At 40.4% G+C, this 14,207-nt stretch overlaps 1 protein-coding gene across 10 annotated transcripts in view; it reads left to right on the top strand.

Moving 5' to 3' along the window:
• LOC124260854 (zinc finger CCCH domain-containing protein 10-like) overlaps positions 1-14,207 on the top strand; it is a 292,806-nt gene that overhangs the window by 219,080 nt on the left and 59,519 nt on the right. Inside the window, exon 1 of one of the 10 annotated variants that reach the window (XM_046695177.1) lies at positions 1,841-1,936. The exons of 7 other annotated variants lie outside the window; for them this stretch is intronic. The gene's annotated coding sequence lies outside the window, so the exon portion shown is untranslated. Of the gene's footprint in view, positions 1-1,840; positions 1,937-6,553; positions 6,667-6,735; positions 6,903-14,207 lie in introns of those variants that run through there. 2 more of the 10 variants (XM_046695176.1, XM_046695175.1) reach the window with 2 other exon arrangements.

The following is a 14,207-nucleotide window of genomic DNA, read 5'->3' as shown; positions in this document are numbered from 1 at the left end:
CAGAAGAGTTTGTTTACAACTTAACTACCTTCATTATTTGGGGACCAGGCTTCCATGCCAACAAAGGGCTAAACCATGTGTAGACTGATTTTATTACAGTGAAAACAGTGTTTGGCTCAGTCCAATGATGAGGATGTTGAAATAAGGGTGTGATCTGTATTGATGTGTTAGTTACTGGTTGCATGTTGCTTGTTTTGTGTGAGCTGAAGGATGGGATTATGTGTAATTATCATTTTAAATACATCTGCAATATTGAGAAAAAATGGACTTTGTTGCATACTAATTGATTTTATGGGGTTTTTTTTGCTATAAGAACAAGAAAATTTTTGATGAATGAAGTAAGATAGTGACAACAACAGCAACAATATATAAATGATAATATGTTTCCTGTGTAATGGACCAAATCAATACCCTAACCATGCTCAATGCTCTACACTTTCACAAGCAATCTAAGCGCAAAGGTGATGGAAACTCCCATACCTTATAGTGGACTTATATACAAGAGTCAGTGCTCAGGTTGCTTGTCTTGCTTAGCACAACAGCACCCTGGTCAGTGGATCAGTGCAAGAGTGTTTAAGGAACTGATAGTGAACAGACCCGTGAAGATCCGGGTTAGAATCGGTCTTCAGTAACCCATGCTTATTGTAAGAGGGGGGCGGTAGGGTAGCCTAGTGGTTAAAGCGTTGGCTCGTCACGCCGAAGACCCGGGTTCGATTCCCCACATGGGCACAATGTGTTAAGCCCATTTCTGGTGTCCCCCGCCGTGATATTGCTGGAATATTGCTAAAAGCGGCGTAAAACTAAACTCAGTCAGTCAGTTATTGTAAGAGGCGACTAACGGGATCGGGTGGTCAGGCTCACTGACTGGGTTGACACATGTCATTGTATCCCAAATATGTAGATCGATGCTCATGCTGTTGATCACTGGATTGTCTGGTCCAGACCCGATTATTTACAGACCACCTCCATATAGTTGGAATATTGCTGAGTGTGGCGTTAAACAACAAACAAACAAACCAATGATAGTAAACCTATAGTATGTTGTGTAGCCTCAATCGGCAATATCCCAAATACATGACTGCCTGTAAATTGGACCAGATAATCCAGTGATTGATATAGTGAGCAATGACCTACATTGTTGAGGTACACAGACATGTATCCAGTGGCAGAGCCAGGCAACCTGATCTGTTATTCCTCTTACGACTAGCAGTACTTGCATAGAACCAGTTTTAAACTGACTCCTAGTCTGTCATACAGACCCTGAAGCGAATATATCCAAGAAATCCCACACAAGTCTAGAAAATGTGGCAAGTCTTCATTTCCACAGCTTCTGAAAATGAAGAAAGTCTCAGGGCTCCTTTTTATTATATTTTGTTTTGTTTTTCACTATGAGCCTTTTTTCTGTAAAATATGTTCATTTCAGAGGCTAGATGTTAGTCTAACCGACTCCTTATGAAGCGTAAACATGAGGTTCATAAAGCGATTTTGACACTATAATAATGTATGAAGAACATCTAAGTTCTTCACTTCCTCAGTAGATTATTTGCAGTGAGAGCTATTATCGTATATTTCATCTGGTGAAATGGGTTAGTGATTGATAGGCTCTCGTAGATTTCCTGCTGTCAATAGCCGCTCAAGTGAATACAACTGTCAGTTGAATTTGTCATTACTCCAATGAAAGTCATTATTTAAAAATTGTACATTTACAACCAGTTTATGGATTGATTGTCAAGTTGGACACAGGCAACTGCATGCTCTGAACTTTGTTCCTGGTTAGGTTAAAGAGCATGACAGCTGTCGCACATGCTTACTGAAATTAGCGTCCCAGATGTCGTGGATATCTACCTAACTGTCTGTTTGAGGAGGGGCCCAGGCTGCTCTGAATGCTGAGTGATAGTGATATATGCAAAAGGATTTGTGTTAAGTTTGTAAATAAGTAAGTAAATTTGTGTCATCACCACCAAAGCATGTTCAGGATTAAACTGTCTTGTCAAAGCATTTTGTGGAATGTCTGTTAACAGTGGTTCTCTGTCATTGATACCGGCCATGCTTGCTTCAATGCCCGAAAGCTTGAAATGCGAATTTCGTCGTCCATTGCATATCCATTACGACAGAATTTTTCAAAACATATTTTCAATTGATGTGTGCAAGGTCCTTTTCTAATTAGTAATTAGTAAGATAGATAATTATTTCTGTAATAACCATCATTTTTTGTTAATGAAGAGATTGCAGCAATTACATATTGATTAAAATGATTGTATGAGGTCGTCCATTTCATGTCATTATGAAATAATAATGAGGTATAATGAGGCGATGTGACTTGAGAAATATCTTTGAGTGTGTAAGCTGGAAACTTTTTTATGAGATTCATTTTTTAATAGCCAACTTGATATGTGGACGCAATTCAAATTTTGTTTTGACACGAAACGTTTTCCTTCATACCAGGTGTCTCTATTCATTGTCAATATACAAGAGCTATTGATCGAAACCAGAAATTAGATTTAAGTGGCTTGTCCTCTTGAAAGGACAGCATTCAAACAGTACAGATATAAATATCGTTGCTGTTTTTATCCCAGCATACACGTGGAAGTAGATTACACGAGGAACACTCTCCCTACTAGAGCGGAGATCAATACAAATGGCCTTTTTGACAGCATACCACAGTTGTCATTCTCGGACACTCGCGATACATATCAGGTGACGGGCTGTGATGTTCCGTTTGTGCCAGAGTCAACTTATGTTGGAGGAGGGATCTCAATATCCTTGCTGTGAGCTGTGCTGTCTATCTTAGCATGTAGTGCTTTGTATTTTTGTAATGAATGTAGGTTCGTGAGACTTACGTAGGCAACTTGCCCCGTTGAGCGGTTTACTCCAGCACTTATTCTGATAAATTGATGTCTTTTGTTTTGTTCAAGTACTACTACACTTCATATTTATCTAAGATTGACTTATCTTTGTCAGTGAGACTATGGATTTTGTTTGGGATGTCTTCTGTTGTCTGTTGTTAACTGGGAAATATTGGCAGGAGACTGTATTTCCCATGTGTCATGGAGGCTGTCAGGTGTTGATTGTATGCATGGGAATAGCGGTGACAGCATGTGAATAATAACTGATAATAGAAGAGAAATAATTTACATACCAACTTATGATGCTTGCTAAAAACACATGATCACACATCTTCTTGCTAGAAGTTATGTAATGGCAGAGCAACACTGACCCATCAATTCATTAGAATTGTCGCTCTTTGCCCAGTATGTTATCAGCCACACATTATTTTGAATTTGGGATTGAATTGTCATCAGTAGTCTGTCTCACAGTCCCTGAACCACATTATTTTCCCTACAGCCTAGCCTTCCCTGTAGTGGTAAAGCCCTGAACGAAGCAAGTCTAGATTTCCCCAGGTTCTGAATCTCTGGGCTCCATTTCAATTTAAAAGGGCTTGTTAGTTACTATCAAAATTATATATATTCAGAGACTAAGCCTTAGTCTATGTCATCAGTTACAGATTAAATTTAAGAATTCCTGGATTGGAAAATAAAACAAGGACATAAATTAATCAAACATTGCTCCTCTGGGAAACAGAGTTTTTTGTGTATTGATTATTCCATTTTGTGTATATCAGGAACTGTGTCAATATATTCCAAGTAGTGCAAGTAGGACCAAATGTCTGTTCTTTTGGGGGAAATCCGGAGCAGAATAGATTGCCCACAGCCTATGCTTGTCATAAGTGTCAGCTGAATCATTTTCAGATGTTTGTACTCTTGGACTTGGCTCACTGTGTGTTGTTCTACTCCGTGGAATTGCACTCAGGCTGTCAACCACTGGTTTACTTAGCCAATACTTGACTGTGGCTGTAGTCCCACTGTGTTAGTGAGGTCTCTTGTGGTAGTGACAACTAGGGCTTGGAAAGTGGAACCAGTCCCAGTCTGTCAGTGAGGTCTCTTGTGGTAGTGACAACTAGGGCTTGGAAAGTGGAACCAGTCCCAGTCTGTCAGTGAGGTCTCTTGTGGTAGTGACAACTAGGGCTTGGAAAGTGGAACCAGTCCCAGTCTGTCAGTGAGGTCTCTTGTGGTAGTGACAACTACGGCTTGGAAAGTGGAACCAGTCCCAGTCTGTCAGTGAGGTCTCTTGTGGTATTGACAACTACGGCTTGGAAAGTGGAACCAGTCCCAGTCTGTCAGTGAGGTCTCTTGTGGTAGTGACAACTAGGGCTTGGAAAGTGGAACCAGTCCCAGTCTGTCAGTGAGGTCTCTTGTGGTAGTGACAACTAGGGTTGGAAAGTGGAACCAGTCCCAGTCTGTCAGTTAGGTCTCTTGTGGTAGTGACAACTAGGGCTTGGAAAGTGGAACCAGTCCCAGTCTGTCAGTGAGGTCTCTTGTGGTAGTGACAACTAGGGTTGGAAAGTGGAACCAGTCCCAGTCTGTCAGTGAGGTCTCTTGTGGTAGTGACAACTACGGCTTGGAAAGTGGAACCAGTCCCAGTCTGTCAGTGAGGTCTCTTGTGGTAGTGACAACTAGGGCTTGGAAAGTGGAACCAGTCCCAGTCTGTCAGTTAGGTCTCTTGTGGTAGTGACAACTAGGGCTTGGAAAGTGGAACCAGTCCCAGTCTGTCAGTGAGGTCTCTTGTGGTATTGACAACTACGGCTTGGAAAGTGGAACCAGTCCCAGTCTGTCAGTGAGGTCTCTTGTGGTAGTGACAACTACGGCTTGGAAAGTGGAACCAGTCCCAGTCTGTCAGTGAGGTCTCTTGTGGTATTGACAACTACGGCTTGGAAAGTGGAACCAGTCCCAGTCTGTCAGTGAGGTCTCTTGTGGTATTGACAACTACGGCTTGGAAAGTGGAACCAGTCCCAGTCTGTCAGTGAGGTCTCTTGTGGTAGTGACAACGGCTTGGAAAGTGGAACCAGTCCCAGTCTGTCAGTTAGGTCTCTTGTGGTAGTGACAACTACGGCTTGGAAAGTGGAACCAGTCCCAGTCTGTCAGTGAGGTCTCTTGTGGTAGTGACAACTAGGGTTGGAAAGTGGAACCAGTCCCAGTCTGTCAGTGAGGTCTCTTGTGGTAGTGACAACTACGGCTTGGAAAGTGGAACCAGTCCCAGTCTGTCAGTGAGGTCTCTTGTGGTAGTGACAACTAGGGCTTGGAAAGTGGAACCAGTCCCAGTCTGTCAGTGAGGTCTCTTGTGGTAGCTGACAACTAGGGTTTGGAAAGTGGAACCAGTCCCAGTCTGTCAGTGAGGTCTCTTGTGGTAGTGACAACTACGGCTTGGAAAGTGGAACCAGTCCCAGTCTGTCAGTGAGGTCTCTTGTGGTAGTGACAACTAGGGCTTGGAAAGTGGAACCAGTCCCAGTCTGTCAGTGAGGTCTCTTGTGGTAGTGACAACTAGGGCTTGGAAAGTGGAACCAGTCCCAGTCTGTCAGTGAGGTCTCTTGTGGTAGTGACAACTAGGGCTTGGAAAGTGGAACCAGTCCCAGTCTGTCAGTGAGGTCTCTTGTGGTAGTGACAACTACGGCTTGGAAAGTGGAACCAGTCCCAGTCTGTCAGTGAGGTCTCTTGTGGTAGTGACAACTAGGGTTTGGAAAGTGGAACCAGTCCCGGTCTGTCAGTGAGGTCTCTTGTGGTAGTGACAACTAGGGCTTGGAAAGTGGAACCAGTCCCAGTCTGTCAGTGAGGTCTCTTGTGGTAGTGACAACTACGGCTTGGAAAGTGGAACCAGTCCCAGTCTGTCAGTGAGGTCTCTTGTGGTAGTGACAACTAGGGTTTGGAAAGTGGAACCAGTCCCAGTCTGTCAGTGAGGTCTCTTGTGGTAGCTGACAACTAGGGCTTGGAAAGTGGAACCAGTCCCAGTCTGTCAGTGAGGTCTCTTGTGGTAGTGACAACTACGGCTTGGAAAGTGGAACCAGTCCCAGTCTGTCAGTGAGGTCTCTTGTGGTAGTGACAACTAGGGCTTGGAAAGTGGAACCAGTCCCAGTCTGTCAGTGAGGTCTCTTGTGGTAGGACAACTAGGGCTTGGAAAGTGGAACCAGTCCCAGTCTGTCAGTGAGGTCTCTTGTGGTAGTGACAACTAGGGTTTGGAAAGTAATCCAGTCTGGTGACATGTGACACACTCCACTTGACTTCTAAGCCCATTTCTGGTGTTTTCTGCCGCGATAGTGCTGAAATCTTCACTCACTCACTCATATTTTGGTGCACAAACTGAACCTTACTTACAAGTTAGAAAACGTTGTGTCAGGTTCGATGAATCAGAGGTCTGATATGGTGAGATAAATGTCAGTAGCCTCTTCAGAAAAAAATGCTAATTGTTTGATCTGTAATATGAACCCCACCAGTTGTCAGACCATCTAAATGTCACAGTCAACAGTGATATATAAATGTGAAGCCTGTAATGACTTCCTGTTTGATGTCGTGTATATCCATTTACAATTGATGTAATGAAGTAGAGAATAGCCCAGCCGTGCTAAAATAGACCATCCACCCTCAGTCATCAAATGCCTCCATGGGCTGTGAGGGCTGCCTTGTATGTCAGCTTGTGAGTCTGTGTGTTAGTATAGAGACACTGACCCATATAGCTTCACACTAACCTCACGAGCTTACTGAATGGGGCTCACGCCATGCACATGTATATAGCACCTCGAACGTGAGGTAATCCAACAGTAACAAAAGCATGCTGGTAAGTGGACTGGTTATAAAGACTTGGTGGACAGCTATTGAAACTTTACCCAATCCCTGCCAGTGTTTGTGTAAGGCTACCTGAGAGCTGACAAACACTGTCAATTTACCTGAAGGAGTAGTGTGTGGAGAGCAGATTGTAATTGACTAGCCACCGGGCGAAACTGACATGATATTGACCTTGTTTGGAATAGCTTGTTCCGGATGTTCTAGCCCGTTCTTTTCTTCTTCATCCAGGTATGTGTAGTGTTTGACGACAAAGTTGATTAGCGACTAATGCCTTTCGGTGTCGACAACTATGTATGTTGTGTTACTCAGTCGCAGCAGGCAGGATGGCCTCTGTAAGGAAGGTGTGTTTGACATCGAGTACGCCCCTTTGAAACTGACAACTCCTCACACTTACAGGTGCACAGATAATACAGGATATATTTCACCTTTTTTTTCAAAATATGTTTGAAGATTAGTAACTATTTTCATATCATTGCCACAAATTGATAACCTTTCAGCTTTTAGATTATGCTGTCCGTGTTGTGTTCTGTGATTTGAAATTGCAGTCATATGTCCATGCTATTTAATCTATAGCCATATAGAAACTCGTTTCAAATACTGATAAGAGTATTGATAATGAAATGGTTGTTTATTTTCTGCTTGTCAGTGAAATGTTGCTTCTGTAATATCAGGGGCGGTGGGGTAGCCTAGTGGTTAAAGCGTTCACTCGTCACACCAAAGACACCGGGTTCTATTCCCATCATGGGTACAATGTGTGAAGCCGATTTCTGGTGTCCCCCCTCCGTGATATTTAGGCGGTGGGGTAGCCTAGTGGTTAAAGTGTTCGCTCGTCACGCTGAAGACCCGGGTTCGATTCCCCACATGGGTACAGTGTGTGAAGCCCATACTCACTCACTCACTGATATTACTTGTATATTGCTAAAAGCGGCGTAGAACTAAACACACTCACTCAATCACGTAGTATCAGCTGCAGAAATTACTATGTATTACTGATATTATTGCTATGATATTGTACTCTCCCCATGGAGTAGAGAAAAGAAATCGACCCATGGAATAGGGTAATAATAAAAGAAATCGACCCATGGAATAGGGTAATAATAAAACAGCACTTACATGGTGTATTGAGTTAAGCACTTACTAGTGTGATATTATCAAACATGTTTGATGTTATTTTTACTGGTAGAACTTCAGAGACAACAGCAATACAGTTTCATTGCATTATGTACTAATCATATTTTCAATTTGAGTCATATTTTGTTATCCATCAAACAGTAATTCAAAATTTGATTGTAGAATAAATGTAATATCATTTGAGCTTATTAGTTTTGATGAATGCCATTGACAACTAGTTAGAAAAAGTTCACAAAAAGGTTCACAAATTGAATTGAATCATCAGACTTTGTGATTTGGTTGATTGTTTGTCTTAAATATTTGATAGTAAGGAATGTTTGTCATAATATCAACCACTGGTTTGCCCAGTTGCCATGATACTCCTGGAACATCACTCACTTTGGTGAACCAGAAGGAACAGTATGTGACGACCAATGATATTGTGAACATTGTGTCCAGTACTCGCTGTTACTGCAAAATAGATTGATTTATTTTGTGGACAAGTTTTAGGTGGAATTCTAGAATTATGTGTATATTTCCATCAGTGTGAAATCACTGCAATACAGGATATACTCTCCATCAATATAAACACCAACACATATCTGTACACTTATTCAAATTTAATACGGACAGATTTCTGTACAGCAAGTCAATATGAACATTTTGACACATTCTCTTTACCAATTGGCCATTGTATAAGCACTCTTGGTTCAGTTCATCATTACAAGCAGTGTCAATCCTTCAGCGTAGTTTCCAACATCAACCACATGTTCATGGCCTCTTAAGTTGATGCTCACTTATCTTCTAAGACCTGTCAATGTTTTGCTACATTCCCCAACAAGCTTGGATAATTGCTCTTAGCCGACCTTTCACCTTTTTGCACCTAGGTAAACTTGACCTACCAAGCAGTGTTGACAACGCAACCCGAATCGTGAAATTTGCCGAGCGTTAATGTACGATTGCGGTATTTGTTGAAGGGGCTTTGGCAAAAAGTGGGAATTTCGGCGTGTGTTGGACACCCTTGACATTTTGGACCTGGTAACGCCACGATACTTGTGTTTGATCTGGTGATTTGTGCAATGTATTGTGGGAAATATGGTTTGATTACCATGTGTGGTTTGGCAGTGTTAAGAGCTATGTCGGACCACAATGGCTCCAATCGAAGATAAAAGCTGTCGTGTTTACCTGCTTCAGGGTAGGTAAGTTTCATCATTAGGATGACGAACGTATGAAAGCATTTTGTGATTGTATGTATATAGCGACTGCTTCACGTAAAGTAGTTTGAACATTCAGACAGTTTAAACATGTGAAAGCATTTCCTGATTGTAGAAATGAAGTGGTGCAAAAGTGGACCAGTTAACATAGTTGAACTGATAACTCATTTCATCATGTCACTGGCTATGAAAGCGGAAGATGCTGAATGTTGCTGAAGAGACTCTGAAAGGTTAACGAGTCTGTAAACTGAGTACAAATTGTTTCTTTCTTTTATCCTTTTCCATCGATTGTAGATATTCTTTGAGAATTTTAATCAATTTTCATCATCCCATTGATGTTAGGAAACAAATAAATGTATTCAGTTTCTATATCGTGTAATGCAGTATACTTATCTGTAGTGAAAATATCAATGTGATCATCACATGGCATTCCGGGAAGAACAAATATAGAAATATACAGTTACATTTTATCATGTGTACAAATATACTTGAAGCTGAGGAGGATAAAGCAATGATATACACGACCTCAGTCATGCATACCTTCATTGGATAACTTTATTACAGGTACAATTAGCGGTGTTTCAATTTAACAAAGACTTGCCAAAATATAATCACAGAACCAAAGCCAGCTGATATGCCATAATCAGCAGTTGTTCCTGCCTATGATATGTGTGTCACGCTAATATGTATGTCATATGCTTGTAATGCTAAAACTGCCATCAAGGTATACTGTCACTCAAACAGCATCTTAGCACTATATAAAAAGGGGCAGACTAGTGGTTCAGGTGTTTGCTCATCTCGACGAAAACCGGGTTCGATTCCCCACATGGGCACAATGTGTGAAGTCAATTTTTTGGTGCCCCCTGCCGTGATATTGCTAAAAGTGGTGTAAAACTAACTCACTCACTCACTATATAAAAGGATGATAAGACCCCGATAGTGACAGTATATACCTTGATGGCAGTTTTTAGTGTTATAAGTGACTGTACTGTGTGTTTATTCCGATGTTTGTGTTGTCACTATATCGCTGAAACAATGCAATGTTAATTACAACGATGAATCACAGCTCATTCAGATGATGGTGTCATAATGAAACAAAATACGTCATTTATGTGGCACTTAACTCTGCCCCGATGGCACGCTCATATTACATGCAAAAATAGCACAAGCATCAATCATAACACTTTGGGAACAGGTACACCTTCAGTTTTGACTTAAATTGAGACAGAGTTGGATCCAACTGCTTGTGTCGGGGTAATTATTCAATGTTATATTGGGTTTTAAGCCCAGGTCTAAAGAGGTGAATGTATTACGTTTGATGTAGTATGCATACCGCAGTACAGCTAGAGATGAATGATCAGTTGAGTTGCAAAGAACAGTGATGAATTATTAACTGATAATGAATTGATTGATTAACCACAATTATCTGACGCAGTGGATTGTCCAAAGTAAGTGTTCATATCTGCTGATAGGATATGACAATTCTTGATGGAAAGTGTGTTGTGAAAACACCGTTCATACCATCACTGTGTTATCCATTGTTCATACAATCACTGTGTTATCCATTGTTCATACCATCACTGTGTTATCCATTGTTTATCATCACTGTGTTATCCATTGTTCATACCATCACTGTGTTATCCATTGTTCATACCATCACTGTGTTATCCATTGTTCATACCATCACTGTGTTATCCATTGTTCATACCATCACTGTGTTATCCATTGTTCATACCATCACTGTGTTATCCATTGTTCATACCATCACTGTGTTATCCATTGTTCATACCATCACACCGTGTTATCCATTGTTCATACCATCACTGTGTTATCCATTGTTCATACCATCACTGTGTTGTCCATTGTTCATACCATCACTGTGTTATCCATTGTTCATACCATCACTGTGTTATCCATTGTTCATACCATCACTGTGTTATCCATTGTTCATACCATCACTGTGTTATCCATTGTTCATACCATCACTGTGTTATCCATTGTTCATACCATCACTGTGTTATCCAGTGTTCATACCATCACTGTGTTATCCATTGTTCATACCATCACTGTGTTATCCATTGATTGGTTGGAATCAGGTTCAGGATTTTTCCTTACATCCGAGGAGTCATCATGAGTGGTATTGCTGTTGATCAACCAGTTGACCAATCAGACTTGACACCTATCTGAAACACTTAAATCAAATTTCCTTGATCAGCGGAGGGGCGGTAAGGTCACTTGTCACACTGAGGACTTACATTCGATTCCCCACATGGGTACAATGTGGCAAGCCCATTTCTGGTGATACCCGCCATGATATTACTGGAATATTGCTAAAGCGGCGTAAAACTAAACTCACTCACACACTTATTAATATCCTGAAACACTTTTTTCGTTTTACACTTTAAGGGGTTAACTGTACATAGGTAGGTGCCATTGTACAAGTTACTAGCATAGCTGCAGATTTATTTCATATTGTTCATGTATGAGAATATTGTTCTTCAAACTGATTGTAATCCTGCTGGGAGACAATATATTGATCAATATTGGCAATGAAATTTGGATAAACAAAGAACTTACATGCTGCGTGAGATTCTGCCAATGATGAATTACACCGATAGCAGTGTCGTCTGAGATGAAGTTGTTTAATGTTGGTGCTGAGTAGGCCATGCCCACTTTACCCATACTTTCTTTCTAAGGGAAGATTCTACCATGTACATTCCAAGCCAATATGAGTTTACGATGGAATACATCCTCTTAGACTGTGTGGATAATGCTTTAACATATCATAAAATTTGTAACTTTCTTCAATGAAAGCACTTTTTACTCAAGTTCATAACCATGAAATAATAGAATTTTGAAAAGAAATCCATTTTTATGACAAAATGTTCTTCCAAGTAGCAAGCTTCCTGTCTTGTCTGTAATGTGACATGATATTTAGATATTCCCTATCATTCTTTTATTATTCTTTTATAGCAAATGTTGGAGTGTTTATTAACTAATAACAACTGAGAATTAGTCTGAATTACTGTACTATTGCTGATTGGCATAAAGCAGAGTAATTAATTATTCATGGAGGGGATACTGATGGGTACTTACCAGAGCTAGGTAAATGCCTAATATGATATTCTTTCACATTTTTTTCTCTGTCATATGAACGGAATCATTTTTGCTACATAGCTTTCCTGAGGAATTGTTTTCACAAGTCGTTTTGTTTGTTGGCACACACAATATGATTACCACTGCTCAGGTAAAATCATTAGTTCCTGTAAATAGTGTTGACAAAAATGATGAATGCCAAACAAATAGCTTTTCCAAAGTTTGTCAACATCACCAACATGGCTTTGCTGAGATGCCGACATTTTCCAAAACAAAGTCTATTTCATGCATGTTGACCATTGTTCTAACATCCCGTCTCCATTGTAGGGCCATGTTGTATCATGTCATAACACTAGAGTGTGCAGTGCTGAAGTGTAAAACTCATCCGGAAAGTTTGGCCAACTTCCAACTGATGTCTCCATTCAAAACAAACAAAACACCAAGCCAGTTTATCCTTGAGGCTTGATCTCAGCACATCCCAACTGCTATACCATATACTACCAGTTCATTACCCATGCTACAAAGTCTACCTTTGCTTGTCATAAGCCTGCAGAGCTGTCATGTAGTATATAGAGAATACTAAACGAATCCCATGTAATACCATATTTATGAAATGAGTGAATGGTTTGGTGTCTACAGAACTAGTGCATTATGCCATCATAACAGGGCTCATGCGTATGAATACCTTTCATTTATCATTGTCAACATCAGTCTACTTAATTTGATTTTTTTAAAATAAACAAAGTGGTATGAAAAAGGGACCAAATGACTTAAACCAACATATTATTTTCTTTGTATAAATGCTATTACACAACCGAGATGCGTTGTGAAATAGTTCTGTCCGCGTGTGATGTTATTACACAATGTGTAATAACATTATAGACTTATTAAACAGTGATATCTTCAACGGGTGAGTAATAAATGGTGTTTGACAGTTACATGTGTAAATGTGACTCCATGTTTTGTCATAGGCTCTTCATCCAGCTAGTTTGCTCAGAGCAACATGAATCTTGCTGACATTAAGGCCTTCTTTTGGATGAGCTGGTTACAAATGTTGTTTCTGAAATGCTTTGGCAAGTGTTTGAAATAAAATAGATGTAGCAATTAGACCCAGTTTTTGTGGTTTCATAGTAAAGAAATAGTATTGGTGAAGATAGGAGGCAATGTTATTTCTTGATGTTTTATTTGACATTTTGGGAAAATGTTTGTTTCTTGCTTTTCACTTAGAAATATGCCGCTAATGGCACTGTAAATATTTTAATCAGGACCAGACAGTCTGGTGTAATATTGCTGAATACAACACTTACTCACTCACTCACTCACTCACTCACTCACTCACTCACTCACTCACTCACTCACTCACTCACTCACTCACTCACTCACTCACTCACTCACTCACTCACTCACTCCTCTCCACTAAACTTCACTCCACTCCGCTCCACCCACTCTACTCCACCCACTCCGCTCCACTCCGCTCCGCTCCACCCACTCCTCTCCACCCACTCCACCCACTCCTGATTAAGCCTCAATGAAGCATTCCAGAAACCAAGTACAAAACATTTTGTCCCATGTACTTTATTAGCCGACATGTATTTCTTCTCATAAAACCTTAAACTTTTATCGCTGTTTAAACAAAGATAATCAGCTGTATTCCTCATTAGCCGTGATATCGAGTGCACTTGTACATGATTAACTTGATTATTTTGGAATGAGGAATGATTTATGAAATATTTACGATGTTTGCCGCAGCTGGCTGTGATAGCAGGACACATGTATGCTATTTGTGTATCTGCCCCCGACAAGTCTCTCACCTCTCAGATACAAGTGATAGCACACAGTCAAAGGTACTCTTGACAAAGGTCCTTCAGAGAACGTAATCGGAAACATGCACATAGACATACTTTTCATGATTAGTATTTTATTACTTTAAATATCACTGTGATAAGTAAGATGTTTTTGTTCATTTTTTCTCAGAAGAGAAAAGAGATTTGAGAAGCTAGTTATGCAGTTTCTGAATATCTTAATTAGATTGTTGTTTATCCTGACAGGAAGTGTCCTGTTTGTTTTATGTTGTGTCAAATGTTTTTGGTCTTGTAAACCCTTGAAGACCAGA

The sequence above is a fragment of the Haliotis rubra genome, unplaced genomic scaffold, assembly GCF_003918875.1.
Source record: "Haliotis rubra isolate DU_JTF1 unplaced genomic scaffold, ASM391887v1 Scf78, whole genome shotgun sequence".
Taxonomy (NCBI): Eukaryota; Metazoa; Mollusca; class Gastropoda; order Lepetellida; family Haliotidae; genus Haliotis; species Haliotis rubra.
This window is presented reverse-complemented; position numbering and strand designations above follow the sequence as displayed.